This window comes from Rattus norvegicus, chromosome 3 (assembly GCF_036323735.1).
Source record: "Rattus norvegicus strain BN/NHsdMcwi chromosome 3, GRCr8, whole genome shotgun sequence".
Classification (NCBI taxonomy): domain Eukaryota; kingdom Metazoa; phylum Chordata; class Mammalia; order Rodentia; family Muridae; genus Rattus; species Rattus norvegicus.
In genome coordinates, this window is record NC_086021.1 from 89588117 (window position 1) to 89607556 (window position 19440).

The 19440-nt window shown below is 40.5% G+C and overlaps 1 pseudogene; it reads left to right on the forward strand.

Moving 5' to 3' along the window:
* The first annotated feature begins 17160 nt into the window (after nucleotides 1–17160).
* Gapdh-ps61 (Glyceraldehyde-3-phosphate dehydrogenase, pseudogene 61) lies at nucleotides 17161–18645 on the forward strand (annotated as a pseudogene).
* Nucleotides 18646–19440: the final 795 nt, after the last annotated feature.

Sequence of the window (19440 nt, forward strand, 5' to 3'; positions counted from 1 at the left end):
CTTCAAGGACTAGGCCTAGATCAGCAGATAGAGGTAGTGAACCTCCAAGACAACAGTTACATCTGGGGGATAAAAGTTACTTTTACAGATCATGACTTTGGTTTGAGGAAGACCTGAACACACACTTGATTCTCCTTATTTATTTTTCCACTTGTAATCAAGAAAATGGCAGGGAGGATGCTGTTTAAAGAGCTTCCAATATGCTCCATGTAAGGATCAGCAAGGAGCACTGAAAAATAAGGTGGAGTGATAAATAGCAGGAGGCTGAGGCCTCACTGCTTGACAGTCCTTCCCATGGAGTTATTATTATGATAGTGCCCATCATGCATATCTCCTAGACTTGTAAACAACGCAGTTATTGAATAGACAATAAGATATCTGTGCAACTGAATTGTTCTGATGAATGTCAGCATGAGAAGGTTTCATTAACACTTCAAACTAAATGATATCAATGAAATCTATTGAGGTAAGAGGAAGGAATAAAGGGCATGCATGGCGGAGAGAAAAGAATCCATGCGCCTAAAATATTGTGCTACTAACAATACTATGCAGTCATTGTCATTACTCCCTAATGTGCATTAAAGTATAAATAACAATCTGAAACAAGTGAGATAGAAGGGCATATCTATAAAGTTGGTTAAGAAATTCCAGTTACATCTGAGCAATAAAAGAACTTCTGGGGGAATCACCATCCCTGAACTTAAGCCGTATTACAGAGCAATTCTGATAAAAAAATTTGCATGGAATTGGTACATGTAGGTAGATCCATAGAATATAATTGAAGACCCAGAAATGAACCTCTGACATACCTATGATCACTTGATCTTTGAGAAAGAAGCTGAAACCATCCATTGGAAAAAAAAAAAAAAAACAGCAAATGGTGCTGGATCAGCTGGAGGTCAGCATGTAGAAGAATGCAAATCGATCTGTTCTTATCTCCTTGTACAAAGCTCAAGTCCAAATAGATCAAGGACCTCCACATAAAACCAGATACACTCAAACTAATAGAAGAGAAAGTGGGGAAGGGCCTTGAATGCATGGCACTTGGGAAAACTTCCTGAACAAAACACCAACGGCTTGTTCTCTAAGATCAAGAATCGACAAATGGAACCTCATAAAACTGCAAAGCTTCGGTAAGGCAAAGGACACTGTCATTAGGACAAAATGACAACCAGCAGATTGGGAAAAGATCTTTACTAATCCTACATCTGATAGAGGGCTAATATCAAAAATATACAATGAATTTAAGAAGTTAGACTTCAGAGTACCAGATAGCCCTATTAAAAACTGAGGTACAAAGCTAAACAAAGAATTCTCAGCTGAGGAATATCAAATGGCTAAGAAGCACCTAAGGAAATGTTCAACATCCTTAGTCATCAGGGAGATGCAAATCAAAATGATTCTGAGATTCCACCTCACACCAGTCAGAATGGCTAAGATCAAAAACTCAGGTGACAGCAGATGCTAGTGAGGATGTGGAGATAGAGGAAGACTCCTCCATTGGGATTGCAAGATGGTGTAACCCCTCTGGAAATCAGTCTGGAGATTCCTCAGAAAATTGGACATAGTACTACCCAAAGATCCAGCTATACTATTCCTGGGCATATACCCAAAATATTCTCCAATGTATAACAATGCCCCACGTCTCATTATGTTCATAGCAACCTTATTTTTATCTTTTTCTTTTATTGGATTTTTGTTTTATTTACATATCAAATGTTATCCCCTTTCCTGGTTTCCCGTCAATAAATCTCCTATCTCATCCCCCCTCCCTCTTCTTCTATAAGGGTGTTCCCCCACCTAGACACCTACCCCTTTTTGCCTCCCTGCCCTGACATTTCCATATAATGAGGCATTGAGCCTTGGCAGGACCACAGACTTCTCCTCCCATTGATGCCCAACAAGGCCATCCTCTGCTACATTTACAGCTGAAGCCAGGGGTCTGTCCATGCGTATTCTTTGGATGGTGGTTAGTCCCTGGGAGCTCTGGTTGGTTGGTATTGTTGTTCTTATGGAATTGAAAACCCATTCAGCTCCTTCAGTTCTTTCTCTAATTCCTCCACTGGGGATCACATTCTCAGTTAAATGGTTGGAGCAGCCTTATTTATAATAGCCAGAAGCTGGAAAGAACCCAGATATCCTTTAACAGAGGAATGGATACTGAAAATGTGGTACACTCAGCTATTAAAAATAATGAATTCATAAAATTCTCAGGCAAATAGATAGAATTAGAAAGTATCATCCTGAGTAAGGTAACCCAGTCAGAAAAGAACACACATCGTATGTACTCACTGAGAAGTGGATATTAGGCAGAAAGTCCAAATAGCCATGATACAACTTATAGACCATATGAAGTTCAAGAAGAAGGAAGAACAAGGTGTGGATTTTTCGGTTCTTCTCAGAAGGGGGAACAAAATATTTGCAGGAGGTAGAGGATGGGAGGGACTTGGTAGGAGGACAGGAGGGGTAGGTGAAAAAAGAGTAGTCAGATCAGGTATGAGAGGAGACAGAGATTATATACAGAGGGTCAGGAAACTGAGCAGAGGTGTATAGCAATGGGGGAATGGAGAGCTGGGGGTAGCCACCAAAAAGTCCCAGATGCCAGGACAACGAGAGGCTCCCAGGACCCAATGCGGATGACATTAGCTGAAATACCCAACAAAGGTGAGGGAGAAACTGTAGAGACCATATCCAGAGGTTAGACAAGGCCCCCGGTTGGGGGATGGGGACACCCACTCATCTCCAAATTCCTAACCCAGAATTGCTCCTGTCTAAAGGAAATATGGGAACAAAGTGTGGAACAGAGACTGAAGAAAAGGCCTTCCAGTGAGTGCCCCTCCTGGGGATTTATTCCATATGCAGTCACCAAACCCAGGCACTATTGTGGATGCCAACAAGTGCTTGCTGACAGGAGCCTGATATAGCTGACTTCTGAGAGGCTCTGCCAGAGCCTGATTAATACAGAGGCAGATGCTCAAAGTCAACCATTGGACTGATCGCAGGGACCCCAATGGAGGACTCAAGGAGCTGAAATGGTTTGCAATCCCAAAGGAAGAACAACAACCAACCATCCAGAGCTCCCACGGACTAAACCACCAACTAGAGAATACACACGGAGCAACCCATGGCTCCAGCTCCATGTGTAGCAGAGGATGGGCTTATCTGGCATCAATGGGAGGAGAGGACCTTGATCCTGTGAAGGCTCGATACCTCAGTGTAGTCCAGGATAGTGAGGTGGAAGTGGCTGGGGGAACACCCTCATAGAAGCAGGGGGAAGGGGAATGGGATAGGGGGTTTGGGAGGGGGAAACCGGGAAAAGGGATAAAATTTGAAATGTAAATAAATAAAATATCCAATAATATGAAAAAGCATCAAAATTATTTTTAAAAATCCCAGTTACACAAAACAGTAACCTGTTATGGAAATTACTTGCTCAATAAAAGAAGCTAAGTTCTGTGAGTCTATAGACTATTTACCATGGCAACTTGGCATACTGATTATAAAAAGAGGATTTTTTTTCTAGAATCTTCTCGGATCCATTAAAAGGAATGAGGCCCATTTGTTTCCATTATCATTTGATTTCATAATAGAAACAGCTGAAATGTCAAAGAGCCAATGTATGATGCTGACTCTGGGTGCTACCCTGAGTATATTTCTAAGTTAGAAATTGCCATTTGGGGTTGTATGACCTCAACTCCGGAAGGGATTCCATCTATCATTTTTTAAAAAACATTTTAAATTAGGGTATCAACTACAGATTTCTTACAGGTAGAAATAAAATGGAAATAAAAATGGAATAAAACCTTACGATTTTTGGTCCCTCAGATATTCTTGATTTCTCATTTGACTGTTTTGTACTATGACGTTTAAGTAAGCTATATACTGAGTTCATTGTCTACTAAGATTTAAGAGTGTTTTTTTTCCTTTAAAATATTTTTTTATTAACTTGAGTATTTCTTATATACATTTCGAGTGTTATTCCCTTTCCCGGTTTCCGGGAAAACATCTCCCTCCCCGTCCCGTTCCTTATGGTTGTTCCCCTCCCAACCCTCCCCCCATTGCCGCCCTCCCCCCAACAGTCTAGTTCACTGGGGGTTCAGTCTTAGCAGGACCCAGGGCTTCCCCTTCCACTGGTGCTCTTACTAGGATATTCATTGCTATCTATGAGGTCAGAGTCCAGGGTCAGTCCATGTATAGTCTTTAGGTAGTGGCTTAGTCCCTGGAAGCTCTGGTTGCTTGGCATTGTACATATGGGGTCTCGAGCCCCTTCAAGCTCTTCCAGTTCTTTCTCTGATTCCTTCAACGGGGGTTCTATTCTCAGTTCAGTGGTTTGCTCCTGGCATTCGCCTCTGTATTTGCTGTATTCTGGCTGTGTCTCTCAGGAGCGATCTACATCCGGCTCCTGTCGGTCGGTCTGCACTTCTTTGCTTCATCCATCTTGTCTAATTGGGTGGCTGTATATGTATGGGCCACATGTGGGGCAGGCTCTGAATGGGTGTTCCTTCAGTCTCTGTCTTAATCTTTGCCTCTCTCTTCCCTGCCAAGGGTATTCTTGTTCCCCTTTTAAAGAAGGAGTGAAGCATTCACATTTTGATCATCCGTCTTGAGTTTCATTTGTTCTAGGCATCTAGGGTAATTCAAGCATTTGGGCTAATAGCCACTTATCAATGAGTGCATACCATGTATGTCTTTCTGTGAATGGGTTAGCTCACTCAGGATGATATTTTCCAGTTCCAACCATTTGCCTACGAATTTCATAAAGTCGTTGTTTTTGATAGCTGAGTAATATTCCATTGTGTAGATGTACCACATTTTCTGTATCCATTCCTCTGTTGAAGGGCATCTGGGTTCTTTCCAGTTTCTGGCTATTATAAATAAGGCTGCGATGAACATAGTGGAGCATGTGTCTTTTTATATGTTGGGGCATCTTTTGGGTATATGCCCAAGAGAGGTATAGCTGGATCCTCAGGCAGTTCAATGTCCAATTTTCTGAGGAACCTCCAGACTGATTTCCAGAATGGTTGTCTGCAACCCCACCAACAATGGAGGAGTGTTCCTCTTTCTCCGCATCCTCGCCAGCATCTGCCGTCACCCGAGTTTTTGATCGTAGCCATTCTCACTGGTGTGAGGTGAAATCTAAGGGTTGTTTTGATTTGCATTTCCCTTATGACTAAAGATGTTGAACATTTCTTTAGGTGTTTCTAAGCCATTCGGCATTTCTCAGCTGTGAATTCTTTGTTCAGCTCTGAACCCCATTTTTTAATAGGGTTATTTGTCTCCCTGCGGTCTAACTTCTTGAGTTCTTTGTATATTTTGGATATAAGGCCTCTATCTATTGTAGGATTGGTAAAGATCTTTTCCCAATCTGTTGGTTGCCGTTTTGTCCTAACCACAGTGTCCTTTGCCATACAGAAGCTTTGCAGTTTTATGAGATCCCATTTGTCGATTCTTGATCTTAGAGCATAAGCCATTGGTGTTTTGTTCAGGAAATTTTTTCCAGTGCCCATGTGTTCCAGATGCTTCCCTAGTTTTTCTTCTATTAGTTTGAGTGTGTCTGCTTTGATGTGGAGGTCCTTGATCCACTTGGACTTAAGCTTTGTACAGGGTGATAAGCATGGGTCGATCTGCATTCTTCTACATGTTGCCCTCCAGTTGAACCAGCACCATTTGCTGAAAATGCTATCTTTTTTCCATTGGATGGTTTTGGCTCCTTTGTCAAAAATCAAGTGCCCATAGGTGTGTGGGTTCATTTCTGGGTCTTCAATTCTATCCCATTGGTCTATCTGTCTGTCTCTGTACCAATACCATGCAGTTTTTATCACTATTGCTCTGTAATACTGCTTGAGTTCAGGGATAGTGATTCCCCCTGAAGTCCTTTTATTGTTGAGGATAGTTTTAGCTATCCTGGGTTTTTTGTTATTCCAGATGAATTTGCAAATTGTTCTGTCTAACTCTTTGAAGAATTGGATTGGTATTTTGATGGGGATTGCATTGAATCTGTAGATTGCTTTTGGTAAAATGGCCAATTTTACTATGTTAATCCTGCCAATCCATGAGCATGGGAGATCTTTCCATCTTCTGAGGTCTTCTTCAATTTCTTTCTTCAGTGTCTTGAAGTTCTTATTGTAGATCTTTTACTTGCTTTGTTAAAGTCACACCGAGGTACTTTATATTATTTGGGTCTATTATGAAGGGTGTCGTTTCCCTAATTTCTTTCTCGGCTTGTTTCTCTTTTGTGTAGAGGAAGGCTACTGATTTATTTGAGTTAATTTTATACCCAGCCACTTTGCTGAAGTTATCAGCTTTAGTAGTTCTCTGGTGGAACTTTTGGGATCACTTAAATATACTATCATACCATCTGCAAATAGTGATATTTTGACTTCTTTTCCGATCTGTATCCCCTGACCTCCTTTTGTTGTCTGATTGCTCTGGCTAGAACTTCAAGAACTATATTGAATAAGTAGGGAGAGAGTAGGCAGCCTTGTCTAGTCCCTGATTTTAGTGGGATTGCTTCAAGTTTCTCTCCATTTAGTTTAATGTTAGCAACTGGTTTGCTGTATATGGCTTTTACTATGTTTAGGTATGGGCCTTGAATTCCTATTCTTTCCAGGACTTTTATCATGAAGGGGTGTTGAATTTTGTCAAATGCTTTCTCACCAGCTAATGAAATGATCATGTGGTTTTGTTCTTTCAGTTTGTTTATATAATGGATCACGTTGATGGTTTTCCGTATATTAAACCATCCCTGCATGCCTGGGATGAAGTCTACTTGATCATGGTAAATGATTGTTTTGATGTGCTCTTGGATTTGGTTTGCCAGAATTTTATTGAGTATTTTTCTCTCGATAATCATAAGGGAAATTGGTCTGAAGTTCTCTTTCTTTGTTGGGTCTTTGTGTGGTTTAGGTATAAGAGTAATTGTGACTTCATAGAAGGAATTCGGGAGTGATCCATCTGTTTCAATTTTGTGGAATAGTTTGGATAATATTGGTATGAGGTGTTCTATGAAGGTTTGATAGAATTCTGCATTAAACCCGTCTGGACCTGGGCTCTTTTTGGTTGGGAGACCTTTAATGACTGCTTCTATTTCCTTAGGAGTTATGGGGTTGTTTAACTGGTTTTTCTGTTCCTGATTTAACTTCGGTACCTGGTATCTGTCTAGGAAAATGTCCATTTTCTGTAGATTTTCAAGTTTTGTTGAATATAGGCTTTTATAGTAAGATCTGATGATTTTTTTAATTTCCTCTGAATCTGTAGTTATGTCTCCCTTTTCATTTCTGATTTTGTTAATTTGGACACACTCTCTGTGTCCTCTCGTTAGTCTGGCTAAGGGTTTATCTATCTTGTTGATTTTCTCAGAGAACCAACTTTTGGTTCTGTTGATTCTTTCTATGGTCCTTTTTGTTTCTACTTGGTTAATTTCAGCTCTGAGTTTGATTATTTCCTGCTTTCTACTCCTCCTGGGTGTATTTGCTTCTTTTTGTTCTAGAGCTTTTAGGTGTGCTGTCAAGCTGCTGACATATGCTCTTTCCTGTTTCTTTCTGCAGGCACTCAGCGCTATGAGTTTACCTCTTAGCACAGCTTTCATTGTGTCCCGTTTTTGGGTATGTTGTACCTTCATTTTCATTAAATTCTAAAAAGGTTTTAATTTCTTTCTTTATTTCTTCCTTGACCAGGTTATCATTGAGTAGAGCATTGTTCAATTTCCACGTATATGTGGGCATTCTTCCCTTATTGTTATTGAAGACCAGTTTTAGGCCGTGGTGGTCTGATAGCATGCATGGGATTATTTCTATCTTTCTGTACCTGTTGAGGCCCGTTTTTTGACCAAGTATATGGTCAATTTTGGAGAAAGTACCATGAGGAGCTGAGAAGAAGGTATATCCTTTTGCTTTAGGATAGAATGTTCTATAAATATCCGTTAAGTCCATTTGGCTCATGACTTCTCTTAGTCTGTCTACGTGTCTGTTTAATTTCTGTTTCCATGATCTGTCCATGGGATGGGGTGATGAGGGGATGAGGGTGGGGTGTTGAAATCTCCCACTATTATTGTGTGAGGTGCAATGTGTGTTTTGAGCTTTAGTAAGGTTTCTTTTACGTATGTAGGTGCCCTTGTATTTGGGGCATAGATATTTAGGATTGAGAGTTCATCTTGGTGGATTTTTCCTTTGATGAATATGAAGTGTCCTTCCTTATCTTTTTTGATGACTTTTAGTTGAAAATTGATTTTATTTGATATTAGAATGGCTACTCCAGCTTGCTTCTTCTGACCATTTGCTTGGAAAGTTGTTTTCCAGCCTTTCATTCTGAGGTAGTGTCTGTCTTTGTCTCTGAGGTGTGTTTCCTGTAGGCAGCAGAATGCAGGGTCCTCGTTGCGTATCCAGTTTGTTAATCTATGTCTTTTTATTGGGGAGTTGAGGCCATTGATTATGAGAGATATTAAGGAATAGTGATTATTGCTTCCTGTTATATTCATATTTGGATGTGAGGTTATGTTTGTGTGCTTTTCTTCTCTTTGTTTTGTTGCCAAGACGATTAGTTTCTTGCTTCTTCTAGGGTATACCTTGCCTCGTATGTTGGGCTTTACCATTTATTATCCTTTGTAGTGCTGGATTTGTAGAAAGATATTGTGTAAATTTGGTTTTGTCATGGAATATCTTGGTTTCTCCATCTATGTTAATTGAGAGTTTTGCAGGATACAGTAACCTGGGCTGGCATTTGTGTTCTCTTAGGGTCTGTATGACATCAGTCCAGGATCTTCTGGCCTTCATAGTTTCTGGCGAGAAGTCTGGTGTGATTCTTATAGGTCTCCCTTTATATGTTACTTGACCTTTTTCCCTTACTGCTTTTAATATTCTTTCTTTATTTTGTGCGTCTGGTGTTTTGACTATTATGTGACGGGAGGTGTTTCTTTTCTGGTCCAATCTATTTGGAGTTCTGTAGGCTTCTTGTATGCCTATGGGTATCTCTTTTTTTAGGTTAGGGAAGTTTTCTTCTATGATTTTGTTGAAGATATTTACTGGTCCTTTGAGCTGGGAGTCTTCACTCTCTTCTATACCTATTATCCTTAGGTTTGATCTTCTCATTGAGTCCTGGATTTCCTGTATGTTTTGGACCAGTAGCTTTTTCTGCTTTACATTATCTTTGACAGTTGAGTCAATGATTTCTGTGGAATCTTCTGCTCCTAAGATTCTCTCTTCCATCTCTTGTATTCTGTTGGTGAAGCTCGTATCTACAGCTCCTTGTCTCTTGCTTTTCTATATCCAGGGTTGTTTCCATGTGTTCTTTCTTGATTGCTTCTATTTCCATTTTTAATTCCTTCAACTGTTTGATTGTGTTTTCCTGGAATTCTTTCAGGGATTTTTGCGAGTCCTCTCTGTAGACTTCTACTTGTTTATTAATGTTTTCCTGTGTTTCTCTAAGGGAGTTCTTCACGTATTTCTTGAAATCCTCCAGCATCATGATCAAATATGATTTTGAAACTAGATCTTGCTTTTCTGGTGTGTTTAGATATCCCATGTCTGTTTTGGTGGGAGAATTGGGCTCCGATGATGCCATGTAGTCTTGGTTTCTGTTGCTTGGGTTCCTGCGCTTGCCTCTTGCCATCAGATTATCTCTAGTGTTACTTTGTTCTGCTATTTCTGACAGTGGCTAGACTGTCCTATAAGCCTGTGTGTCAGGAGTGCTATAGACCTGTTTTCCTGTTTTCTTTCAGTCAGTTATGGGGACAGAGTGTTCTGCTTTCGGGCTTGTAGTTTTTCCTCTCTACAGGTCTTCAGTTGTTCCTGTGGGCCTGTTTCTGGAGTTCACCAGGCAGGTCACTTGCAGCAGAAAAGTTGGTCTTACCTGTGGTCCCGAGGCTCAAGTTCACTCGCGGGGTGCTGCCCAAGAGCTCTCTGTGGTGGCAGCAACCAGGAAGATCTGCGCTGCCCTTTCCGGGAGCTTCCATGCACCAGGGTTCCAGATGGCGTTTGGTGTTTTCCTCTGGCGTTGAGATGTGTGCAGAGTGCAGTCTCTTCTGGTTTCCCAGGCGTGTCTGCCTCTCTGAAGGTTTAGCTCTCCCTCCCAGGGGATTTGGGTGCAGAGAACTGTTTATCCAGTCTGTTTCCTTCAGGTTCCGGCGGTGCCTCAGGCGCAGCGGTCTTCCTGCTCCTGGACCCTCCTCCACGGGGATTTAAGAGTGTTTTGACTAAACTTCTGAGCTAAAGAGAATGTCCAGAAATTGGTGACACACAGGCAAGGCATCATCTTGAATACATGGTACAGAACAGAAATACTTTCAGAATTTCACCACTGAAACCTCAGTCAATCATCAGTAAGCTGTCATGGTGGTGGACAATTCAAAGGAAAAGCACTGGATATTGTAGCAATTTTTGGACAACAGACATCCATCAAATTGATTAGCAGACAGTACAGTTTAACAAGCTATAGTTAAACATATTAGGGTTGGGTAACAAAAGCTTGATGCTAATATTTTAATAATTTGCATCTACAACACAAGACTCAATCTTTAATAGTGGGGGTATCAACTACAGATCTCTTACAGGTGGCTCTAAGAAAATGGAAAACTGTTAGCCAGTGTAAACAGAAAGGCATTGTTTTCCATTGCCTAAAGATTGTGGTTGATTATTTCCAATAAGGCCAGATATTGAAAATGTAGCAATGTGGATTAAGTAAGAGCTAAAAGGACTATAAGGAAGGAAGAGCGGAGGGAAGACGCAAAGGAGAAGAGAGAGAGGTACAGATGTTGGCATTTGTCATGTATCTCTTTTCTTAATCAGGAAGCCATGGCCCAGCTCTGGGAGTGAAACTGTATCCTGTGCTTGGCTGACCCCCTGCTCCAGACCACTGAGGAGACTGTGGAGCTCTTAGTGATGGAAGAATACAAAATCCAAAGGCACAAGCCTCCTTCTCCAGATGAAGAGACTGGTGTGATCACATTACAGGCTTCCTGACTTGGGTGTTGGATCCTTTACCTTCCTGCCCACTCCTGTGAATGTTTGCTGCAGAAAACTCCCATGATAAATTGTACATGCCATGCCCGAATCTCTGCCTTCTTCTAATGAATGCCCCTTAGAGCAATGGAAGCAAAGACAGAACAAGAAAGCAAAGGAAACTGCACCTTATTTTATGCTGCTTGAGCATGGTGATGTGAGCTTTTAATCCCAGTGCTCAGGAGTCAAAGGCAGGTAGATCTCTGTGAGTTTGAAGTCAGCCTGGTCTACAAAGCAAGATGAGGACAGCCAGAGCTACACAAAGAAACTCTGCCTGGAAAAACTGAAACATAAAAATAAATAACAAACAAACAAACAAATACAGAACACCACAAATCTTTTATGCTTTATTAACCCAGGCAATGTATGCTACTTGCCTTTGTTTGTTCTTTTTTCTTTTTTTTTATTGAGTATTTCTTATATACATTTCGGGTGTTATTCCCTTTCCCGGTTTCCGGGCCAACATCCGCCTTTGTTTGTTCTTGTTGTTGTTTCGTTGTTGCTGTTTTTAACTTTTGTTTACTTGGGAAATTAGTTTCTTTATAACCAGCATTTTTGTTTTCCATGGAAAACTCAATAGAGGTGTGTGCCCGCTTATTTCAGATACATTGAGCTTAATCATGCTGTCAAAACTAGTGCCTGTGAAACTTTGAGAGCTAGCTTAGCATTGAAGGGATTCTGTTAGAATAAAAGAAGGGCTTAGTGTTAGAATAAATGAAGATTCTTTGTCCTTCATCCAGTGGTTCTGAGTAGATGGAATTTGTGATAATGCAATAAAAAGCAAGCAAAAAGATTCAGGGAGCTTACATAGACAGCAAGTACTCTTGTCGATTCATCACAAGTCCCCGGGGACATGTCGAACAGGTCGGAGTGTTACCTGGCATTCCAAGGGCATCACCGTGCTTATTCCACTGAGAAAGAGGAACAAAGTAGTGAAATGGATGTGTGTGGGTATGGAAACATACCAAAGGCCACAGTGCAGCCATCGTCCTAATAGCTAGAACCTGTGGACAGTTCAGGTTTCCTTGCAAAGGGAACTAAGATTTCATCATATCGTTTCTGTGTTTGGTTCTGTTTTGGTTCTTTCTCTAAATTTAGAATAGTTCTATCCCGAAGTGGGAAGTAGGAAGTCACCACGTGTTACTGCTTTTGATCACAATGACAACCGTTCCTTTGATTTTTATGCCAATCTCCACCCCCAGTGTCCTGAAGCAGAGACATCTTTTAGGTGTTGGATGAAAATGTGGCAGGGTGGGCTTTTTTTCTTTTGTCTCTTTTGTTACTCACAATTTTAAGAGAGGTGGAAAATTCTAAGAAGCACCTTGTCTCCCCATTGCTAAAGCAACATGATAATAATCACCTCTGTTACTCTTTTACTTCAGTGACAGATGCCACAAGCATACTGAGGCTTTTCTTTCAGGCTTCTGTCAGTGCCTAAGAATGAATGTATCACCCAAAATAAATAGTACAATGGGAATATATATACATATATATATATATCCTTTCTCTTATATAAAGAGACAAACATTTGTATGCATTTGACAAAGAGCTGAGGCTCTCTTTGCTTCAGATATTGCTTTTTGAAATTCTCTATTTTTCAAGGTAATTTGTACTCCTTGTGATATATAATAACCAACAGGGTAGAAAATACGCCAGCATATTTTTCTTTTTTAGAAAGTAGTTCCTTTTTTGAGATTTTGATATAATTACATCATTTCTCTCCTTCCCTTTCCTCCCTCTAAACTCTCCCATATATCCCTCCTTGCTCTTTCAAAATTTACAGCCTACTTTTCCTATAGTGCATTGTGTCTTTAAAGTAGAGAATCATTACTTGAAACAGTTGCCACAATATCTTTTTATCTTTGAAATTTCTAATAACAGGCTGGTTATATGCTCTCTTTTGGGCAAACACTAACTTTGCTATTAGGGGACATAGTCAGCTTACAAAGAATCTTGCTTACATACAAATTCTGCTTAGCTAAAATTTGAAATCTACAATATAAAAGAGGCTTCCAGTTCACCATAGTGCATTATGCATTTAATTCAGTTGGTCATTAACTTAGGGTTCAGTATATACTAGTGGACCAAAGTAACTAAATGAACATGATCATATATTCATTCTACAATTTTTAAGGATAAAATGAAAATGCAAATCAACTGTTAAATGCACTCATTAATCATTTATCAGTCCATATACATGAAGGAGCAGCTTGTCCTGGCAGCACAGAACAAGGACTTAATAATGAGATACAGTTTGGAGGTTTAAGAAAGCTAAATTGGTGTTGCGGTAGATATTTAAGGGATTGAGTATGCATGAATTTGTTAAAGTAAAACAAAAGACAACTTTAGCTGTGTGGCAAGAACATGTGCTGATAGAATCATAGTCGAGGGAACCTCTGAGTTCAAGGCACATCAGTGCTCTGGTTAGCTTTGTCAACTTGACACAAACCAGAGTCACCTTCGTCGAGGAAACTCAACTGAGGAACTACCTCGATCAAGTTGGCCTGTGGGTATGTCTGTGGAGACATTTTCTTTAATAACTATTGATGTGGAAGGGAGTAGTCCACTGTGATTGGTGCTATTCCTGTGGAGGTGGTCTCGTGTTGTACACGAAAGCAGGCTGGAGACTAGAAAGATGGCTCAGTGGTTAAGATCCCTTGTTGATATTGCAGAGGACCTAGGATTTGGTTCTCAGAATCCACCTAGAGGCAAGCAACCATCTGACTCCAGTTCCAAGGGATCTAATGCTCTCTTCTGATATCCTAGGTGACCTAGCATGCATATGTTGCACTTACATATATGTGAGCAAAACACTCATACAAACAAAAAACAAGTTTAAAAAGAAAGCAAACTGAGAAAGTCATGAAGAGTCAGCCAGTAAGCCATATTCTTCCATAGCTTCATTCTTTGCTCCAGGATTCCTGCCTTGAGCTCCTACCATGACTTCCCTGAATGATGGACTGTACTTAGAAGTGTAAGCCAAATAAGTACACTCTTCCCCAAGGCACTTTTGGTCCTATTGTTTATCACGGTGACAGAAAGAAAACTATGATAACTAGGTATATTTCTATGTCAGACTGTAATATTTTAGGGAAAGAACATGGTTCATGTAGTGTTACGGGAATGCTGTTACATGGGTAAAACGCTTTGAAACTTTATGAGACTACAGACACAAAACTTTGTTATCCCAACCAAGAAGTAAATTCTGAGGGTCTCAAACGATTGTTTTTGCTAAGTAACTAGCACAGAAATATCTGTTGGGATTCAGAACTACTTGACTGAAAGTAGGTCAGGAGTGGTACTTCTATTGTTCATCTGGGAACACTGCCATCTTTATTTTTTGTTAGTTATTTGTTTGACTTTTACACTATCTTTATTATGAATTTTCTAAAAGTCATTCCATTTACATAATTGTTATCTCCCTATGCTACTTTATGTTTGCTGTGAAAGCTCAGGGTGTCTTGTCATGGAGAATAGTATGTCAAAAAGTCTATGAAGAATTCTCATTAAAAAAAAAGAATTCTCATATACTTTTCCAAAGTACATGAGAAAGAATTGGAAGAGAAACTCTAAACCTTATCTTTCCTGCACTAAGGCTAAAACTTAGGAGTCTGTTCAGTTTAAGGAAAGAGGGCATGAAGTACAAAGGTCTGAATCAGGAAGGACAAACACTTCGTGTAATAAGTCTGAACAACAGAAATGGTAGAATTGAATCTTAGCATGTGTCAGTTGGTGTTTACTTTGGATGAACAAAATGGAGCTTGGCTAAAATCCATATATCATTTTTGCACATTGGACCTCATTTGATCATGTCATCCAGTGGTAAGGCTGCTGGTGTTTGAAAGCTAGTTGTACACACTGTCCTATGATGCTGGAGCAGCCATCACTAGAAGAGATATTCTACATGCTCTTTTGGCCTCACCAAAGCACCTATTCTAAAGACTTTCCATCATGTGAAGACCTCAGCCTTGCCTTACCTGATCTCTTGTGAATTTGACTTTGAAGTGAAAACCATCTTATAAGCTATAACGCAACTCTCTGTCAGCTGGCTTTCTAATGTGTCCTCTCCTTGCCTCTCTGACCACCATCCCGCGTGCCTCCCTAATTCATTACCTCATCAAATTACTCCAAGAGGGAAAGAATAAATCTGCTGTCACCATGCTACATTAAGAACCCACTCTAGTTTGTGCTTTCAAATGAGTTGGTTTAATTCAAAGCGGTACAGAATGAAGAGTTCAGTGAAGATGGAGCAGTAGGCTGTGGTGGGCTTCTAGACGGGGTTCATTTTAAATTCACAGCTGAGGTAGGAATTGCTGAACACTAGAGATGACCAGCCCTTGCACTGTTCACTTTATTCAGTGCCTTTTGTTTGTTTGTTTTTCACAAAAGTTTATTACATTGTACAACAGGTTTCAGGATAACGCTTTATTCTAGCTATTTGGTGGCAAAGATTTTATGACAGGGAATCCAGATGTTTAAATAGGAGTGGAAGAGGAGGGTCACCATCACCTCAGCTCTGAAGAACAGCTTTTTTTTTTTTTTTGCCAGATTTCTTAATTCCACCTGTGGCCAGGAGGCCCTTCCCCATGGCCTTGGCTTTTAGCAACTCAAGTTTCTTCTGTTCTTCCTCTTGTTTCTGCTTGAAAATCATATCATCCTCATCCATCTCCTTGGTCTGATTCTTGGGCTGTTTCAGGGGCTTTTTTTTGCCACCTCCATGGCTCAAAATGGCACCTCCAGTCTTCACCAGACCCTGTTCCTCAGCAACTCATGTTTTAATCTCTCTAAATCCGAAGTCCACTTCTCCTTTGAAGTTGATTCTTTTATAATTTCTTAATTCCAGAGTAAATTAACTTTCTGAAATCACTCTAATTTTAAACTCTACCTTGTGATTCTTTCTTTACCCTTCTTGAGAAATGATCTTCTTATCTTTGATCATTTTTAATATCTCATATTTTTCTTTATTAATTAATTTTTACATAAGGGTTCTTCAGAACAGCCAAAGCAGTATACTCTAACATAGCTGCAAAAAGGGGTCTATTAAATTGGTCCATATGATCAGAAGCCAAATTATCCCACAATGGCTATGACCAGATTCATTGAGATGAGGCTTCTGCTTTCTACTGTTTGGGTCCATTTTGGTCCCCAAGCTGTTTGTTGGTGCGGCCCAACCTTAGGGTAGGTCTTTGCCATTCTCCTCCTTATGCTGACTAGATGCCAGTGGTCCTTAGAAATACAACCAGAGATACCTCAATAAGCATGTTTTGCCTATCCCAGACATTAATGATCTCTTAAAGGCTCTACTTCCCAACACTATTACAATGTCAGACAAATTATAAGACACCCAGAGGGCAAAATCATATTAAATCCAGTACAATTAAAAACTTTTGGAATTAATTTTCATATGGATGTGAAAAAAATAGCTAGATTGGATTATAGAAGGTACTGAGTATCCATATAGTTCACTGGAAACTTCAGCTGATTCAAATAGTAATTCTAAAACTATGAAGAACCTTGAAGCTATCTCATATCAGTCTGTGTAGAAGTCTGTGTGTAATCTACCCAGGGAATAGCAATGCATCATGAATTAGTCTTGGCTTATGTTCACTGGCAATCTGCATATTCTGTGTAAGTGTTAGGTGGACATCTCAATAAGTTAGAATCCTTGTTGTTGGGCCCATGCAGTTTCTATTCTTGTATCATGATACATGTAGCTGTAACATGTAGGCTGATGACAAATCCTTGCCAGGTGCTTGTCTATAGAAGTGGGTTCATGCTTATATGAGGTGGTGATCATAAAGTAAGCCTGTTTCTTTTCTGCATCTCCTTTCCCTCTAGTGCTTTTTCTATATTTTGATGTTCCATAAAGGTCTCAGCTCAAGTACTTACTTTACTTGGGATTTTTAGACTCTAGATCCATGAGCTATATACATTTTCTTTATGAATTACTTGCACTCGAGTTTTCAGTAGTAATAGCAGAAATTGAGTAAGACAAACATATTTTATGCTAACATTCATCACATAGTGTGTTTCTGAGGAACACACCTCTGATTGCTCAACATGTAGCAAAGATCTTATATTAAAAATCTGTGTGCAAGCGCAAGGCCCTGGGTTCGGTCCCCAGCTCCGAAAAAAAAAAAGAAAAGAAAAAAATCTGTGTGGCTCTTTGCTCCTCCCTGTTCCAGAGACAGCTGCATCTTCTCGTCCAATGCCAGCCTCATCTCATAGACAAGATGGTGAAGGCCGGTGTGAACAGATTTGGCGGAATTGGACTCCTGGTTACCGAGGCTGCCTTCTGCTCTGCATCTGGCAAAGTGAACATTGTTGCCATCAACGACCCCTTCATTGACCTCAACTACATGGTCTACATGTTCCAGTATGACTCTACCCATGGCAAATTCAACGGCACAGTCAAGGCTGAGAATGGGAAGCTTGTCATCAACGGGAGGCCCATCATCATCTTCCTGGAGTGAGATCCCGCTAACATCAAATGGGGTGACGCTGGTGCTGAATATGTCGTGGAGTCTATGGCATCTTCACCACCATGGAGAAGGCTGGGATCACTTGAAGGGTGAGACCAAAAGGGTCACCATCTCTGCCCCTTCAGTCGATGCCCCCATGTTTGTGATTGGTATGAACCATGAGAAATATGACAACGCCCTCAAGATTGTCAGCAATGCATCCTGCACCACCAACTGCTTAGCCCTCCAGCCAAGGTCATCCATGACAACTTTGTCATCGTGGAAGGGCTCATAACCACAGTCCATGCCATCACTGCCACTCAGAAGACTGTGGATGGCCCCTCTGGAAAGCTGTGGCATGATGGCCGTGGGACAGCCCAGAGCATCATCCCTGCATCCACTGGTGCTGCCAAGGCTGTGGGCAAGGTCATCCCAGAGCTGAATGGGAAGCTCACTGACATGGCCTTCCATGTTCCTACCCCCAGTGTATCCATTGTGAATCTGTCATGCCGCCTGGAGAAACCTGCCAAGTATGATGACATTAAGAAGGTAGTGAAGCGGGCATCCGAGGGCCAACTAAAGGGAATCCTGGGCTGTTGAGTCTCCTGCGACTTCAACAGCAACTCTTACTTTTCCACTTTGGATGCTGGGGCTGGCATTGCTTTCAATGACAATTTTGTAAAGCTCATTTCCTGATATGACAATGCATACGGCTACAGCAACAGGGTGGTGGACCTCATGGCCTACATGTCCTCCAAGGAGTAAGAAACCCTGGGCCACTCACCCCAGCCTAGCAAGGATACTGAGAGCAAGAGAGAAGCCCTCAGTGGTGAGGAGTCCCCATCCCAACTCAGCCCCTAACACTGAGCATCTCCCTCACAATTCTGTCCCAGACCCCCATAATAACAGGAGGGACCTAGGGAGCCCTCTCTTCTCTCTTGAATATCATCAATAAAGTTCACTGCACTCACAAAAAAAATTGGTATGATAGAGTCCATTTTAAATATAATGATTTTAAAAGTTCAAGGCAATTTCTTCATAAAATATATTATGAATACATTTATAAATGAAAAGATTTATAAAAATATAATGTTACCATGTAATTATACTTGTAGAGTAGTTAAGCGAGAGTTTATTGGATAAATAAGTAAGCTTTTTGACTAATTTTCAGGTAAGTTTTTAAGCTAAAATCTCAGCAATAGTGATATTTCAATTCACAACTGACAGTAATTGTATTTATATCTGAAAAGAAAATTACAAGACTTGACACTTTCACAATGTTGAAAATACACAGGCTTTGATATTTTAAAGCATATCATTTGTAAAAACTTTACTGATAAACTATGAGCCTAATTCCACACAAAATGGAATAGTTTTAAGTCTATTACTTATAGTTTTCTTGCTAGTATTTCATCTACCATCCCTATATTTTGAGTGCTGACTTTTTTATTCGTTAAACAAAATCTCTTTATCTGCCTGATGCTAAGATATGGAAAAGACTGACAGCATTGGCTCCGTTGTGTTCTGTGAGCTGAAATAAGAGTTCTTTGTCACTCATGTTCTCTGGTAAACTATCAGCATCTCTGAATAAAAGTGTCAATCTTCCCAACAAAGCCCCTTTGACTTATTTTAGCTCCTTGTGAGTAGTGCTTATTTGCTTAGAGTTTAAGTGTGATCTGGAGGGAGGGAAGGATCTGTAAGGTGTTGTCTCCTGTTGTACATAGCTACCTATGTCAACATAGTTCTGAACCACCTACCCTTCCTGCCTCCTAGCCATAACATTCCCCTTTACTGGGGGAGTCTAACCTTGGCAGGACCAAGGGTTTCTCCTCCCATTGGTGCCCAATAAGGCCATCCTCTGCTACATATGCAGTTGGAGCCGTGGGTCAGTCCATGTATAGTCTTTGGGGAGTGGTTTAGTCCCTGGGAGTTCTGGTTGGTTGGTATTGTTGTTCTTATGGGGTTACAAGCCACTTCAGCTCCTT